A 15,900-nucleotide genomic window follows, 5' to 3' on the forward strand; every position below is an offset into this window, starting at 1 on the left:
AGGAAACAAGTGTCCAGTTAATGTTACCTTTATCTGTATTTTATTGTAAACTGAAGGGATCAACGAACTTCAGTGATCTATCGTTGTAACCACTGTGTGCACATTAATATTTTTGCCTTAAAGAGCTGAGAATCTAAATAGTTAAGACAGGCATTAGGAAGCATTTGTATCAAGCCTATTTTAGTAAAAGCTGTTCATAAACCACCGCAACTATCAAACCTTGGGGCTATTCTACAGGTTCTTGTAGATTGCTCACCCTCCTAGAACTGCCAGAGCACTTTAGTCACTCCCCATCCCCGTGCTACCATGCCCATGCTTCAAATACTGGTTCAAAAGAAGTTGAAGCATAAGGTCCCCTCTGCACCTTATAGACACTGTACAGTTTACTGATTAAATGCACAATTACCTTGAGACCAGCTACACACGCAAAGTACCCGTCATGCCATAAAAATATCCAACCAGTTATAAAGTTAGACCTATAAAATGTGTTCCAACTGTAACTGACTACTATTGAGCTTTCAATTTTGGCAAGTGAAGCAGCATTGCCCACATAGCTGGGTGCTGCTCCCAGGCACAACGGTGCACCATGCCCAGCCAGGGTTGGGAGGCCCCCACCACTAAGAGCCCCTCAGCTTAGTTGAGTTGAGCCTCTCAGTCCCTTAGCTGTGGGGCTTCCAGCCCCAGCTAGGCATGGTGCACCACTGTGGCAGGGAAGCTCATCAGCTGACAGGGCGCTCAGCCTCAGGAGAGAACCAGCTACATGTGCAAATAAAAGCTCAACCACAACTAGCTATACTTAACACACATTTTTTAGATCTAACTTTATGGCCGGTAGGAGCTTTTTGTGGCATGATAGGTACTTTGCATGTGTAGCTTATCTTGAGGTAACTGCACAATTAACCAATTAATTGTGCGATACCTGTAATGCGTATAGGGGGCCTTAGAGACACTACTTTGTTTTGCAGTTTAGTTACAAATGTAGTCTCATCTCCTGGATTTCATCATCATGCCTTGAAGTGCTGTATGGAGAGTGAAGCTTGTATAGAAAAAGACCAACGAGACTGAACGGTGTCCGTAATCATTTCCAATAATACTTCTAAAGCAGGTAATGTATACTTCTGATGCAATCATTTACATAAATCTTTCTCTTGTCATTTAATTGACTTATTATATAAGAGTTTCCATTAGACACTTTTGAAACAGCCTTTGATAATTAGTGTCACCACTGTTTGCCATATTCCTTAAAGTATAGGGGGATATCACTGTAAGTTATCTAGTTATAAAAAGCAAGTTAATGGTTTTAATTTCATACACAGAAGAAAAAGATTGTAATTATTCTGGAATCCTGAAGAGGAAGTGAAGTACATCTGTTTCCTCTATAGACAAAAATAAAAAAGCTTTAACTAGATAAAGGTAATTCAAAATAAAGCACGCTTGTGTTATGTTTTCTATTGACTTTGTAAATTGTTCAAAGGATATTTGATTCAGTATGTTTTTCAACTAGGTACTAAGATGAAAACATCACAAATGATGAAATTGTTGGCTTAATTTTTTATTAACATGTAGAACTAGTGGAAAGGACTCTGTGGACAACATCAACTTTAGTCTTCTGGTAACCCAGGCAACAATATATAACAGCTGTGGTGAGAGAGAGACACACATGCAGCTATGGTGAGAGTTGTAATCTGGCTCCCCCAGGACTGCCCAACCTATGCCACAGTCCCTCTAGTACAGCCTTGCTAGGGGATGTGGAGGCCCAGGTCTCTGATCACTCCACATATCTCATTCTTTAAAAAGAATAAGATTATAACATATTATAAATAATTAACAATAAACTATAACTCCTAAAACTATTTGCAGGGTGCTGAGAGAGGTGGACCCCCCCACACAAAACCACAGCACTTTACTGGAGGAGGCATCACATTAGTTTGGCCTGGTTCCCCAGCATCTGTATAGATTGGGCACTTCAGCAACACTTTCTGGCACTTTTAGCATCAATCCGCTATTAGATAAAAGTGCCAAAAAGACCCACTGAAGCACGCAATCTACCCAGACATTGGGCAAGCCAGGTCAAACTATCGCAATGCTTTTTCTGGGCATGCCCTGCGCTTGGTGTGGGGGCATGCCGAGCTGAAAGTAAAGCATTGTTGTTGTTGGGCTGGGGGCTTTTTTTTTTTTTGGGGGGGGGTGGGGGGGAGGGTTCCACATCTGTAAGCACTCACAATGCTATACTAACCAACCAATATATACATCTAAAACTATAAAGGGATTTTTAAAGGTCAAGTCTTTGCAGAGGTCTGCTCAGTTTTCTACACCTTGTTCTAACCTCTTTAGAGCTCCAATTTCTCACAATGCCTGCAGCAGTCTCCCGCTGACTTTCTGGAGGAGGAAGTTAATTTTCATGCTCTGCCCCTGTCTCTTGCAATGGTTGATCCTCTTTATGCTGAAGTGGAAGATATTGAACATGAGCCCTATTTCTCTGGAGAAGGCCTTCAGGAATCTCCATTAAACAGGATCTAGGGATGTTTACCATATTTTGGCCAGTTCCACATATTTGGGGACTTCTGAGCCAAACTCCCCCGGCAGCAGCTCTCATAGTGGTTTTGCTGTGTGTCAAATACGGAAGTTCCTTTGCAGCTGAAGCTTTAGAATTCATCATCTCATTTCTTAATTCTTGTAGGTTGGGCCATCTAAGGTTAAGCTCTGTTGGTGTAATAGGTAATGGTGTCCTAAATCATCATGCCATGAGCAGCTCAGCTGGAGAAAGTCTTGATGCCAACGGTGTAGACTGATATACACCAAAAGTGCTAAATATTGATATCTGGATTTATGTAGAAGCTGTTTCAGAGTCTGCACTGATCTCTCAGCTTCTCCACTGCTCTAGGGATAATGAGAACTGCTAGTGTGATGCTAAAAATCAAAGTTTTCTGTAAACTGTAAGAACTCAGAGGTAAACGGTGGTCCACTGTCCAATGAGGACCATGCCAATGCAGGAATGCCTTGCCTCACAAATACACACTTCAGTTTTTGGATGAGCTGTGCTAAGGAAGTCTAGGTAAGTAAAGTCAAGTCAATATATCTAGAAAAAAAAAATCAACTATGACAACACATGCTTGTCCTTTCCAGAAAAATAAATCTGTTGCTACCTGCTGGCAATGTCTTTCTGGTATCTTTGTAGAAAGCAATGACTCCAGATAGGGTCTTTTTTCTTTGTTTCACTCATCACAACTTCCTACTAAAATTTGCATTTGCTTAGCCAGCCCAGACCACTATAGAAATTTTTGTGCTTTTGCCCTCCATTTGTTTATGCCCTGATATCCATTTCTTCCCTAAGTGCCTGAGGGATCACAATACATCGTCCTTTAAGGAGCAGACAACTGGCTATATGGAGGTCATTTTGGCCCTGCCAATATGCCTGTAGATCTTTTGGAAATTACATCCTGTGGCCCCATCCATTTTAACAAACTAACTAATTTCTGGCCAGTGCTGTCCTACTGTTGCTTATTTCTAATTTGCTCAAGTCCAGTAGCAGGTATAGGCAACATAGTCAGAACATGGTCAAGATATGCATTAGCATCTTTTTTCAAAGCTATTTCTTCTTCTGTTGGTGGTCAACTAACTGGTGCTCTAGATAGAGTGTCTGCAACTACAGTATGACCTCATATATCTGGATATCAAAAATCTGAAATTATCAAAAATCTGGCACTTTTTAAAACTACACTCCATCAGGGAGTAGTGGCAGCTGGTCCCAGAGCCTCAATTCACTTCAGTTATCTCATTTTTGTGCAAACCGCCCAACTTCCATTCTTCTAAATGCTTCCAGTTTCTGTGCCCAATGAAGGGTTTTTCTGTTGTTGTTCCTACCCCTTCTTAATCTTATTTGTCCCTGTAAAGACATGTTGCCAAAACACATAGCCACTGATGACATAAGACAGACTGTAAAACATACAGGTGAAGTTAAAAGGTGAAAACAGGGTTGAACTGACTAGTGGCTCAGATAAATTGTGCTGAGCTGTTGACAGACAGTCCATTAACGACAGATTGTCCCTACTTAACTGGCAACTGTGATGTAGCCAAGGCTCCTGCTGCTTGCAGAGCTCTATCTGAATACACAATGCCAATTAACAGGCTGATCTCTTCAGGACTTTGACAGGTGTCTAAGGAATTCTGCAATTAACATTATTATGCGCATTCTGCCTGAAATGCCCTTGAAACTATGAAAAGTTGTCTTGCGCATCTTAAAGGAGAAAAGGTCTATGGAGAGAGGGTAATAGAGTTCACTTTGAGCTGTGGAGTGGCAAAACCCTTTTAAAAGCACTCAAGCTAGTCATTAGCTACATTTTAGACACCAGGATCTCAGAGATCTGTGACCAGAATAAGCTGAAAGCCTTGACACATTCTTTTGTATCTGCAAGGACCAGGACCTTCATTTGCATTCCAAGTGACAAATTTAATTATGCCAAGTATCTTGCAATCACACATTAGTTACCACCCTTCTAAAGTGTGAAGGGACAAATTTCCCTCTTTCACTGATTATAAAATATGCCTCAGTCAACCTTGAGTGGACCCCCACCCACCTTGACATCCTCTACACTTATGTGGAACATGGCCAAATTAGTAATTATTTGATGCAAATCCTTAGCTATCAAGTGTCTTTTCTGAGGCAAAAAGTTTAAATAACATTATAGCGAGAGAGAAGAGAGAGAAGAGCTACAGTGCTTCATTAATTCTTGACACATTCTCATGTCCTAATGGTCCTAAGGAAGGTTGGCAGAGTTCACCAATTTTACCATGGAGACTAAAGCTACCAGTCAGCTGGCTCCATGTTAAAATGAGTTTAAGTAAATTTGTTTGACACCTACAAGGAAATGCAAACAAAGTTCCAAGTTCTGCATCATTTATCTCCAGAGTTAGCTACGTAAACTACTCTCCCAGATTCATCCCTGGTTTCTCTTAGCTGTTGCTTAGCAATGGTTGTAAAAAATATTGCTAATGGAAGAAAAATCAGATGGTTTCTAAAGGCAGACAACAATAATCATCTTCTATCAAGAATGTTCCAGGTAGTCCAATATCCTATCACTGACTGGCAAGTAGCAGCTGCTTTAACAAGTTTAAAAAAAAAACCAACCCAGTCATGTAGTAGATCACTTCAAGATAACTTGCATTCAGAAAAAAATGTCTTCCTTCTCACCAAAGACTTATATCCCTTCAAATTACTTTATTATTTGCTATTACACCCCTATTATCTGCAATGGATCATTTTTGTTTCTTGCAACAGAAACACCAACCAGCCAACTATTTTAATTGTTTTACTCTATAGTTCCTTTTCCTTCATTAAATATAAAATAAATTTGGTGCCTAGGAACTGTTACAACTTCTTAAAATGTGTGCATTTGAGCAATAAAATTTAATTATTCTTTAACAGATCACATTAGACATGGAAACACTGTGATCATTAAATAAAAGGGAAAAGCCCAATGGCCAGATATATACCCCATAAATACTCCATTTCTCTGCCAAAAAATGACATTATCAAATAATTTGCTACACCATGTAAGTTTGAATTTTGGGGGAGAATTTATTTTCCTTTGAGACCATTTATTTTCACCAATGTTGCTGGAGCTCTTGCCTTTGATGTGAGGAACTCACCTCAGCATTTCAAAATGGAATTAAATTTATTTCTACAAGGAAGTTCAATTCTGGATGCTTAAAGTTAGGTATCTATAGGCATGACACTGAAAGCAGTCTTATGTTCTATGGCAGGGGTTGACAACCTCTTGCTGTCCAAGGACTGCATGTGATGCAGCCTCTGCAAAAACTGCCCAGCAATCAGGACATGCTGCAGAAGGAATAGACAAAATAAGGCAAACAATAGGGGGAGGTAGCAGGAGGAGGAAACACCTCCTTTGCTGCTGTTTCCTAGAGTTGATGTACTTAGTTAATGTAACAGCATGAGTTTAGTATACTTGGGAACAGAGCAACAGAAGAAATACTATGTGCAATCAAGTAAAAGTAAGTACACTCCTGCCACTGCCTTACTATCCTCCCCCCCTAAAAATAAAAAAAAAAAAATGTACAAGTAGTAGTTACTGTATTTACTCAACTGCAAGACAACTGTGAATTTAAGACAACCCCCCCAATAATTATATTCTAGACATGGCAAACTTAATTTTTTAAACTATTTTCAATGTCTAGAATTGAATTTTTGGAGGGTCATCTTGAATTATTTTCCCCAGGCAGGCAGGTGGTGGGACAGGCAGCAGGACACACAACTAGCTTGACCCCTGCCTTTTACCACCTGTTGCTCCATATGCTGCCTGCCCCTCCAGCACCTGTATGCCCCACACCTGCCCCTGCAGTACTTTTACCCCTTGCTGCTTGCCCACCCTGATGTGCATCCCCCTTCCCCTCCCCCTTGGCCTCTTTTGTTCCATCACTACTTGTCCCCCATGCCACCACCCCATTGCTTCCTTCCCCCTCCCACCACTTAAATTCCTCCCTTATAGCTCTGGCTCCAGGTGCAGCCCAGCAGTATGGAGCACAGATCACATGTGGCCTCTGGACCCAGCCTGGCTATGCATCAGTTGTTGTGGCAGGAGCAGCTTTAGCCCCTTTCCTGGACCATGCCAGTGCAGGTGCTGCCACTGTGTGGCTCAGCTGGGGTTCAAGCCAGTATGTACTCCATACTCCCTGGTACTGCCAAAAGTGGGCCTCAGACAGAGCTAGAAGTTCAGCAGCAGTGAAGGAGCAGAGGCTGCAGGGAGGCACAGGCTCTGGTTCCAGCTCCAACCCAGGCTCATGATCAGAGTTGGAGCCACAGCAGCTGGCCTCCTCCTGTCCTTGCTTGTACCTGAATCTAAGGCAAGGTTGAATGGGGAAGATTTGAGTAAACATGGTATATAGATTAACATAGCTAATTACCTCTCTCTTCCCTGAATTCCCGTGGAAAATTGGATCCATTGAGTAAAGATACCTTAGATTAAGACTGCTTCATTTTCACTTCTAAACTTTGTCACAAAGGATCATATAAAGATTTAGCATGTTTCAGAGAGAAGAGTCCCTTATACCAGAATACCTTTAAAAGGCACAGCTTCAGTATAATGAGAAAAAGCAAAATTTCTCTCAGTTTGCATCTCAGCATATGTTGTCCATACAGCAGAAGGCATTATTCTGATACATAAAAAATCGTTTGTTTGTAAAAGCAAATTATTAAAATTCATCCAAGATAGTTTGTATTTGACTTTAACCTGACAACCAAGTCTACAACTATTGAAACGTGACACACTACACACTTCTTAACATTTAACATTGATCTGAACAAGTGAAGAGAGTCCAACGTGTTTTTGATCTTACCACAAGACAGACAGAGTTTTTTGTCACACTGCTTCAGTCAGTTGGGCTTTTATAGTCCAATGTGCAGAGTGCTACATCTTAAAACCATCTCCAGAGGATTTCCTATTAAGAAGCAAAGAAATATTGAGAACTAAGGTAAAGTTCTTCCACTTTTCAACAATCTCTAGATTCTTATGCATGCCCTCATCCTTAACTTCCTTTATCTCTCTATAAATGTTCATAATATGCAGTTGTAGATATTAAATAGGCCGGCGCAAAGTGGCTAGTATTCGCTTTGGATTCAGAGTCCGCCAATTCAGCAGGACAGCAATTCGATTTGGTGATTCTGTAGCAGGAACTAAACTAATGAAGCTGATGTTAACATAGAATGTAATAATTGTGACACGTAACCATGTTAGTCTTGTCCTGTAAGCAACTTCAAAACTCCATTTTGTATCCTTCTGCTTGACATAAGTGAATGAACTCTGCATAGCCTTTATGTACGAGTGTGTGTAAAAGGGTGAATGGTGAAAGAGCGGCACAGAGATGAGAAGAAGATTTAACTGTTTATGTAAGCAACAAGGTGCCAAATGTAAGTTACCAGTCAGTAAACTAATTAATGAATGGCTGAAAAATCCCTTTGATGCCAAAACACAACAGGAGATAACAAGGATGAGAAAGGCACACATCCTGCTAGATGGGCAGCAAGGACACACCAGGCATAAGATAAGAAGAGGATGAATGAGAAACAAATGTAACAACAGAAGCTGGGTATGGAAAACCCCCCAAAGCACTGAAACAAAGGATGCCAATCCCTATAAAAAAAGACTTTAAAAATGCCAAGTTGGGTGTCTCTCTCTCTCTCTCTCTCTCTCTCTCTACTGCTGTTCCATCAGAGCATAGATACATCTGTTCACCCCACTCCAAAATGCTGTCTCTAAGCTGCTATCTCCAAAATATTTCTCCAGCTGCTATCTTCTAACATCATCATCTACTCAACAAGCCAGGGTTGGCCACCCCATGCTGATATTGAGCAACTATTGCTGGTAACTATATCTGATATATGTTCACGGATGTTTTGTGTATGTGTGTAATGATGTGCATAATAATTTGTGTATGTTTGTATGAATGGTGTGTCCAAACCTCTACGGTCTAATTCATGTAACCAATAAATGTGGCATTTTGCCTTATTTCCCTTTGTAAGGTCTCACTCATGATTTGAGCAATTGGCAAGTTGTGCAACAATTGGAATCACTGTCCTGAAGCGATGGCTGCCCCGCCCACTGCAGCTCTGGCACTTGTTAAAAAGAAAGCCCCAGTGCTCACTGGGTGCTGCTGGGCAGGGGGTGATCCCCGCTGTCCCCCCACTGCCCCATGCTGCATGGGGGGCTCTGCATGAACCCCCTGACTTCCCCAGTTCCCCCACAGGTGCCCTGCCCAGGCCAGCTCCAGCCCTTTAAGAACAAAAAAACAAAAACCTGCACTTACTGCTCCTCCCAGTCAGGGGCGATTGCCGCTGCCCCACATTGCCTCATGCCTGCATGAGCCCCCCCAACGCCCCGAGGCCACTGCAGAAGTAGTGATTCCAGGGGCTTTTCTCCGCTTTTCTTTCCTTAAAAGGCCGAAGCTGGCCCGGATGGGGCACCTGTGGCGGGGCCGCGGGGAGCGAAGGGAGGTTGGGGGACTCGTGCAGAGCCCTCCATGTAGAGTGGGGCAGTGAGGGGCAGCAGGGATCTCCTCCCCACCCAGCAATGCCCAGTGAGTCCAGATTTTTTTTAAAGCACCAGGAGCTGGGGCAGGCGGGGGCAGCCATAGGGAGAGCTGGGGGAGTGGGGGCAGTCCCCCCTCCCCCAGCCCCTTGCTCCTAGTACTTACCAGTTCAGAGTCAGCTGCAGCTCCCTGCTGCAGCCACCGGGGACTGTCTGAATCATCAAAGCTCTCCGAATCTTTTCCGAGATTGGAAGAGCTTTGAATCAATTTGGACCTTTAAACTGGTCCCCGATTTGATTCAGAGATTTGGCCACTGAATCGGGCCAAATCTCCTCCGAATCAAATCACCACCTGAAGCTTTGCACAGCCCTAATATTAATACCTATTGTATCACTAGTCTAAATGATTCTGATAACAATAATAACCGATTTTAATTTATGGTTTATTCACAATTAAAAGACAGGGTAGATTTCTATCTTATAGACCAACTAACTCAGAGCTGTATAACTTTTTGTAAGCCATAGCTTTTTTCAACAGATGCTATCAATTATACACCGTTAAACTGACACAGTGTATGGCAGCAGACATGCCTTCTACAGTTGAAGCTGCAGAAACATTTCTATTCTAATATCCTATTATCAGCCACTTCTAAAATTTTCACCTACCAGGTTGTTATTTGCATGGTTATTCTATACCCTGGGGTGATTTCTTTGACAATCTGAGCAAAACTAGTTTCCTTGGAGAAGATTAAAATAGCACATACAAACTCAAACTCTTCTGTCCTTTTGCACATATGTTGGGGTACTTTCTAATTGCCTGTTATTTCTTTTGTAATGCATATTTTATACTACTTCAGCAACATGAATGTAATGGTATTAATACTGTGTATTACAAATTAAGAGACCATATAAATCAACATTCATATACTTTTTTATAACTAAAGTTAAGAATTATGGAAGAGTAATATCCATTGACAAAAACAACAAAGAAACATATCACTTCAGGTACTGTCTATTTTACTATCCACTTACTAGACATTTTCATTAATCCATACATTATGCACAGTACATCACACACACGTTACCTCACTACATAAATATGGCTAGGATAAGACAACTTGTTCATACGTGGCAGAAAAAAGGAGAATAAAATTATTTTCTATCATAAACCCATCACCATTAACACTTGACCTGCCTCAAGAAACACAGCTGAAGGAAAAATGGTTTTTGAAGATTTTTTTTTAATTTCTAGGTAGTTAACACCTATCAAGATTGATATGGCTGCATGAGAATACTGAAAATCATTAAAATAGGTTATATATTTTTTAAAAACCTACTTTCACTAACTATAGACTGCCTTTGTGTACTCCTAAAGATAAAAGACAGAACGGAACCATCCCATTTGAGGTTCCGTGTCCAGGTTCTGCCCTGCTGTCGGCACAATTCTCCTTTTCTCCCCAATGAAACTCAAGGATCCAGAGAACTCCTTCCATCAAGTATTGACTTCTGAATATTTCTTTGAGTCAACTTGTTCCCTTCCTCTATATCAATTTGTTCATCTTATCAGAAATAACAGATGACTGTACTAAGCTATACCAGGTTTCCATTAGCTCTGGTACCTTAGTACCACCGCATCTTTTATAGGTGCCCAGTTTCTCATGAGGTCTACTAGTTTAGCACAGTGGTTTGCAACCTTTGGCCCACAGACCTCTGGGGATCAACAGACTATATCTAAAGGGGTCACAAAACATGATTAAGATCAATCAAAAGTATGGGAATACCCACACCTACAGTTCAAAGGGGTCTGCACCTGCATTCAATTTTTTTTTTAGGGGTCTTTGAATGTAAAAAGGTTGAAAATCATTGCTTTAGTGAATGGAACACTTCTGCCACCTAGTGAGTCAATTAGAAGTGCATTGTTTCCATATCTGATCAGCACTGATATAAAGAAAATTTTATCAGCAATTGGTTGTTTTGGTTGATGTGGCCGATAATGCCACTGATAAATGCCCTGTGCATGCACACAACTGCAGCCCGGCAACGTGGAGAGCATCTGGTCCACGTAGTAAGTCTGTTGTGGGGGAAGGAAATGGGTGTGGGGGGAGCAGATTGAGACCCCCCCACAGTGAGGGAGAGAGTGGGGCTGGGGCAGGGCAGGTAACAGAACTGTGAGCAGCTTGTCGGGGGGGGGGGTGCTCCTGTCACGGCATGTACCCTGGGAGGACATGGGGGACGAGTGTCTTATATCTGGATGTGGTGGAGGGTGGGTTGCTGCTGCAGGCTGGAACTGGGGCTGGGCTGAGCTCTTCCTGGTGGGGGACTGGACGGGGCCACGCTGGGTTGTGGGGGTGATGGCAAATATTGGGCTGGCTGCAGTCCCACCCCATTAGCCCCCTCCCAGCATTGTCACTGCCCATCCCGAGCTCAGCCCCCCACCAGGAAGACCCCCACCCCCCATCCCAGTGTGGTAGCTTGCCCTCACCCCGTGCCCTCCCAGGTTGTATGCAACAGCGGGAGCTCCCCTACCACCCTCCCTTTATGAGCCACTTGGGGCTCATTCCCATGCTCTCCCCCAGCTGTGCAGCACCTGCCCCAGCCCCAGCCCCACTCCCTCCCTCACAGCAAGGACCTTGATTTGCAAACCCTTCCCTCACAACAGATTTACCAGCTGGACTCCACTCTCCATGCTGCCCAGCTGCATATTGGAATTGAATGCATATGATATGGCTTGCTAAAAATTGGCCATTGGTATCGGCCCCAACATTTTTAATCAGTGCACCCCTATAGCCAATAATTATTTAAATCATGGGGGGGGTGTCAATTTTGTGGAAACTGTGAAAAATGGTGATCTCTGCAATGGCCATGAAAAATGGCATTGGCTGCAATTTCCCAGGAAAATCAGCCAAAAAAAATGCTGGCTCCCTAATGGAAGCCAATGGTTCTTCCTGCTGCTGCGGAGCCCAGTCAGAAGACCACCCAGGAAAGGAAAGCACCAACTGACAAGGTGGCACAAAAGGCAGCACCAAAAGGTGGGGCTACGTGAAGGGCAGCCAGCAGTCAGGATGCCTACTGCCCCCTTGTCCCTCCCCGGGGCCTCTCTGCTAATCAGTGCCAAGGGGCAGGGCCAATCAGCATCAAGGGGTAGGGACACTGCAAAATCAGGTCTTTGGGCCATGGCCAAGCTGCAAAAAATGCTCTCTCTCACTGCAAGTCAGATAGGTCCCTACCAATAATATGCACAGTGAATAAATTGAGATCCTCCCTTGATCCCTGTACTTTATATTTATGTTTGAAGTGTGCATCTACATATACAGCATATAACTACTCTGATTTCTTATTCTATTCTGACAGATGTGGGGTTTTGCCATTTTGGGGGGGTACCTTGTATGCACATATAATTAATGCAACGTCGTGCCCTTAACAGTACTGCAGCCACAAAAAGGATAGAACTTAGAAAGACAAGACAGAACTTAGAATTTCAATAAATAAGTTCACTTTTTGGACAAATATGTGCATACCAATTTTTTAAATGCAACAAGCAAGCAAATCAAAGAGTCACCATCTATGTGTTTAACTCCTGAGTTCTCAAATGACTACTTACATAGCTCACATTCTGTAACAGTTTGGTCACACTGTGCAAGAGACATTGGAACCAAAAGCAGCTGAATAGTAGTTTTTGGTCCCAGAATTTCTATCATCTCATTTAGAATCAGTATTCAAAAGCTGAAGAAGCCAGAGCAGGAGCATACACAATCAGAAAGCAAAAGATGACTGCATCAGTGGTATTTAAAGATAATAGCACCCATGGTCACAAAGTAAATGAAGGAAGCAATAAATGGCTCAAGGAAGGATGACTCCTTAAGCAAAGTTGATGCATCTGATTAGTTCACAAGTTGATTAGTGCATATGTACTTATAACATCTGAAACCATTATTTTAATAACTTTGTTTTGTTTTGTTTCTTTAATACACAGCGAAATAGGTATATTCTTCTCTTTCACCAACCTATACTTACATTGGTTCCTCTAGATTGGATGTTTCTGTTTGGTGAATGAACAGGATGAAAAAAAGACCAATTGCAGGTGACAGTAACAAGAATGAGTAATGAAATGAATTAAGAGATAAAGCTTCTAAGTATACAATATTAGTTGCAGAAATGCTATTTTTCTGTGTTTGAATCCTCCTATATAAAGTATAATATCAGCCCCTCACTGATAAACCTAACACAACACATCATCAACATGACTAAATAGCTGATAATATTCTGATATTGCACACAGAACACCACATTTTCTCATTCAAACCTTTAGAAACACACTGAAGACAATCAGGTTTAAGGTACAATTTATTCCAGCATTTTCACTGGGATTTTATCTTGTGCTTTTTCCACATTTATGCTACCCCCCTCATAAAATTCATTCAACTTTTTCAGTTTTTTGCCTTTGCACTTCTGACTGAGCCTAAAAGCTGTCAAAGTTCTAATCTGCATACTTTGCACATGAGATCTCCTGAAGAAGTGTTTTTTTTCAAACCAGTTCTACTCACAATGTTAGCAGTGAGCAGCAGGTGCCACTTTGATACCTCATGCTCTTTTTCTTCACTGCTCTCTTCCTCTTTAACATCTCTGAAAACTCCCTCTTCTACCCAAACCTGATGCTGAACTCTTTACACACAGCCACACTTTCTGATTAATACTAATGCACCTGTTCCACTATTCCACTGAGCTTTCTTCATGTGGCCACTCCAACCCACAGTTCATGAATCTGTTCATTAGTTACCTTTCTTACTATTTGCTATAAATATTTATTAGATATTTTTTGCTACAGTTTGGATATTCTCCACTTATTAAGACTATATTAAGAGCTAAGAGACTCTGAGTGGCAGGTAAGGGTAAATGGTCAGTTCTTTACCCCCTTTTTTTTATAGATATATATTCAGGTCCCCTAATTCAATTTTGCAAGTAGTGATAAAAGTTGTAATTTAGAGACACTTCCTTATTTAGAAAAGCTGCGAATTGGGAAATGGTTTCTCAGTTAATGAACAGCTAGTTAAAAAAAGAGAAAAGGGTCTGTAGAGATTGCCTACTGCTCCACAATTAAAGTTTGTTGTTCAATTCTTCTCATTCATGTATGCCTGTGGTTATTGAACCCAAAAGTCTCTACAGCACAGGCAATTGTACTCTATATGCTTAATGAACTTTGGCAAATAAGGTGAAGATTTAATCTCACTGTGTGATTTGAGGATGGTAAAAGTAGCACTCTTTCTCATCTGTTGCAAGGGTATTACAGAGTTTTGAGCCTGATGCCTTGTCTACTGTAAGTCTATATCTGTGAACACACATTCTTGAAAAAACATGTCTGAGAAGTGCAGTTGTCACAGACGAGTCCTAAAAGGAAAGAAAATCCCAACCTTGCAGACAAGAAATAAATGATCCCTTAAGGGTAATAAGAGTTTTGTGTACAAGTTCCATAAATCTTCAAACTTATTTTTAGTTCCACAGCTCTGTACAATTCTACCTGTCTGCCTTCTCAGTGTTCTTTCATAAATTTGTCCATGATCTCTGTTCTTCCATTGCACTTGTCTCCTTTCTTTGTGCCTCCTGCCCCTATATGATTTATGTCAAAACCAACCTTCCTTCTTCTGGAAACTCAGCCGTCATTCCTTTCATATCAATGCTAAAACTAGATTAACATAAACAACAATTAAAGTTTAATGTTCTAATTTCATTAGGAAAATGTTGGAATGAAGAGTTTTGACCATTGTGAAGCTTTCCTCTAAGTGGTGAAAATTGCAAGATTTATCTAAACTAATTTTTCTCTTGAGAACATTTTGTGTTTAAGAATCAATATTTTCTGAAGGGGAGGGAAAAAATATTTTGTTGAAAAAAATTGTATTCGAGTCTAAATATCACCTGTTCCAAAAGCAATCCACATTCATGAAGGAAATCTCCACTGTACTGAACATATAGTAGCAGCAAGGCTGTATTTCTTCACTTGAAAATAAATATAGGTTATGGAGGTTACCTGTCTTACTGTGAATCTGGTATAATAAATTTATTGTTATAACAGGAAATTTGTTTTTCCTGTTTTATCCTATCAATCAGTTTCCCAGTCTAATACAACAAATATAGGGAGAACAATCCCAATATGACTTATTACCATATTTCCTCACATACATATACTTCCCCTCTCCAAACTCAATCCCACAAAATTGGGCTCTGTGTTTTAAGTGGGGAGGCTATTTCTTCACTGAAAAAGCAGAATGCCTGGAGCCACTGTGAAAACCATGCAGCTGCCTAAGATGGCAGAGTCCTGTGTTAACCCTTGTATGGGCATAGCTATTGCCTGAGCACTGCAGCATGTGCCTGAAGCAGCAGGTGAACTCTTGGCAACATCTTGATGAGTCTATAGTATGGAAACAACTTTATTAATAGGAACTAGTTTAAAAAATACATACACTAAAGAATTAAGTTTTGCTACTACCCTTGCAAAGGTCCAGGGGTCTAACCCTGTGCAACACAACCCTTGACATAATCTGGGTGAGGCAGGTATCTCACCAGGAACTTCCTGGTGCCACACTTACTGGACACACTGTGTTCCCATGAAGGACTAACTCTATGTACAAAGTCGGCCATGACTCAGGGGCAGAAGGCCGGATGTATGGAATCCCTACATCCTTTCTTCCAAAATCACAGCACATGCTTTATGTGAGGTTGTGTTCTTTGCAAGAAAATTAAGTAATTTATATATACACAGGTTTGATTGGCCACTTGTAGAAGTGTCAGAAGGCTATTTGCAAGTAAAACACTCAAAGCATTGGCAAAGGAAAAGGACACAATATTAAAAGCAGAGTATGTCAGT

The 15,900-nt window shown here is 41.4% G+C and overlaps 1 protein-coding gene across 2 annotated transcripts in view; it reads right to left on the reverse strand.

Annotated features, from left to right (window-relative positions):
* The window catches only part of LINGO2 (leucine rich repeat and Ig domain containing 2), a 958,258-nt gene that overhangs the window by 722,924 nt on the left and 219,434 nt on the right, over positions 1 to 15,900 (reverse strand). The window contains exon 2 of one of the 2 annotated variants that reach the window (XM_090038821.1): positions 7,354 to 7,455. The exons of the other annotated variant lie outside the window; for it this stretch is intronic. The gene's annotated coding sequence lies outside the window, so the exon portion shown is untranslated. The remainder of the gene's footprint in view (positions 1 to 7,353; positions 7,456 to 15,900) is intronic. 2 annotated transcript variants of the gene reach the window in all.

The sequence above is a fragment of the Crocodylus siamensis genome, chromosome 3 (genome assembly GCF_052110815.1).
Source record: "Crocodylus siamensis isolate JL-2025a chromosome 3, ASM5211081v1, whole genome shotgun sequence".
Taxonomy (NCBI): domain Eukaryota; kingdom Metazoa; phylum Chordata; order Crocodylia; family Crocodylidae; genus Crocodylus; species Crocodylus siamensis.